The sequence below is a fragment of the Aedes albopictus genome, chromosome 3 (assembly GCF_035046485.1).
Source record: "Aedes albopictus strain Foshan chromosome 3, AalbF5, whole genome shotgun sequence".
Taxonomy (NCBI): domain Eukaryota; kingdom Metazoa; phylum Arthropoda; class Insecta; order Diptera; family Culicidae; genus Aedes; species Aedes albopictus.
Genome location: NC_085138.1, coordinates 222,302,326 through 222,304,835, shown reverse-complemented (window position 1 = coordinate 222,304,835; position 2,510 = coordinate 222,302,326).

Below are 2,510 nucleotides of genomic sequence, written 5' to 3'. Positions count from 1 at the left end.
ACGTGTACATGAGAATACTTTTACAGGGAAATTACATTTCAGATAATCGAGTCTGGTTTGTACGTGTATACAAGAAATTTATGTTTTCGGCAAAACATTCTTTCGGTAATTCCTCAGGGAATATTCCCGGTAATGTATTTGGGAATTGTTTTGCAATTTATTTCAATTAATACTTTTTTTTTTTGGAAATCTCCCAGTAATTCCTTTGGATTTGACAAATTTCTTCAGTAATATCTTTGGATCTTTATTTAAGAATTTATTTGATAGTATGTTGGAAATTTTGTATGTTGATCCTTTGTAAATTTCATCGGCAATTCCATTAGGAGTTTATTTGGCTTTTTATTTCATTGGCAAATCCTTTGAAATGTTTTCTCGGGAGTTCCTTCGCCGATTTTTTAGTAGCCTTTCAAGCATTGTTTTGTTAATGTCCACAATTCTATTGATATTTGCTTTTTAAAATTCTCTAAGTTACTTTTCAGGCAATTTCTTTGAGAATTCTTTTAGTGAAGCCTTTGGTAATCCATTCGATAATGACTTTGGGAACATCCTCACAATTTTTCTGGAAATTCTTCGGCAAGTCATTCTACTTTTTTTTTGGGATTTTCGTCGTTTTTTTAGACTTTCATTATCTATGCTATTCTGTATTCCACATCGGAAATTTTTCCATAAATCGCTTCTATAATTTTATTGAAAATTCTTCAAACACTTTCCTCTAGATTTCTTCAGTAATAACGTAAGGAATTCCTACAGTAGATGGTTTCGGAATACCTTCGGCGATTTCGATAATACTTGCATTGAAAATTTGTTTGGGAAATTCATCAGCAATTCCTTTGGAAATTTTGGAAGCTCGATTATTACTTTGTGAACTTGTTCGGCAATTCCTTTGGAAATTGATTTCGGAAATCAAATTTCCTTCGGGGATTCATTTGAAAAAAAAAATTGTTTTTTTTAATTCTTTCACGGTGATTCTACGAAATTTACTTTTGGAGTTCATTCTAAATATTCTTCAGAAATTCCTTCGATGTCTTCGGAAAATTCTTTGAGAATTCCTTCGAAAGTTTGTTTGTAAATGTTTGTGGAAATTTTAGTAGAATATATGTCGGCAATTTATTTTGAGATTGGATTTGGTCAATTTCTTTAAAAAGGCTTAATATTTTCTTTAGGAATTCCTCCGGTAATTTTTATATGAATTCTTTTGGACAATACTTTGAATGTTTTAAGGTAATTTTGATGTTTTTTCTAACATTTTCTTTGGAATTTGTCAAGAAGTTTTTTGTGAGTTTCATAGGATTTTCTCTGAGCAAGCCCTGTTGAGAATTTGTGAATTTCCAATTCAGCAGTTCCCGGAAGCAATAAATATAAATACAATTAAATCATGAAGAATTTAAAAAAAAAATCATGGTAAAGTAAAATTGCCTGAGAAATTTGCAAAATAACTGAAAAAGAAATTGCTGGAATAATTTCAGAAGAATAGCCATAGCAATTATAAGAAAATATCCAAGGAATTTGCTGATTAAATGCCATTGAAACTATCTAAGAAAAAAAAGCTATGCCGAATCAATCCTCAAAAAATTAGCCACACTACGGTCTAGCAAATACGGAGTCGTCGGTTCGAATCCCACCAGAAATCGTTTTTTTTTTCGAAAATTCATCTCTCAATTTGTCAATCAGCAAAATTCCGTGCCTTCTAATTAATTACAAGTTTTTTTCCGTACAATCCTATAGGATTTCCCTAGTAATACCTTCTAAGATTTCTCTGGAAATTTCAACTAATCCCGAAATTCGTTTAGGGATGCCTCTAGAGATTTGTATCAGGATTACTTCAGCTGAAATTCCCTGAAGACGGCCAAGAGGAATTTCAGGATTCCTAGAGTAATCCATGAAAAAAATCTCTAGAGATATTCCTGGATGGGTCTTTGAAAAAATGCCTGGAAGAATCAAAGGAATTTCTGAAAGTATCCTAGAAAAACTGCCTAGAAATCCCTAGAGGGATTCCTGAAGGTATCATAGTAAGAATTTCTGGAGAAGACCTAAGAGGCATACCTGAAACATTAGAAGCAGCAAGAATCGCTTATGTAATCCCAGGAGGAGTTCTTGGATGAAAGTCAAGCGGGATCCTTGGAAAATCAAATAAAAAATATTTGGAGAAATCCCTGGAAAAAAATCGTATTTCCAGAAGAAAACATTGAAGGTACTTCTGCAAGGCTCCTAGAAAGATTGCCTTGAATAATCCTAGCAAGTTTATTGGAGAATCCCTGGAGAAATTCTTAGAAGAATTCCGGGAGGTATAACAGTAAGAATTTCTGGAGGAGTGCGAGGAGGAATTGCTGGAAGAACCACAGCAAGAATACTTTGAGAAATCCAGCTGAAATTTCTGGAGGAAGGCCAAGAGGAGTTCCTCGAGGAATCCCATGAGAAATTTTCTGAGAGAGTCCTTGGATAAACTATATCGGATAAAAATGCCTACAGGAATCGCCGGAGAGCTTCTGAAGAAATCATAGGAAAAATCT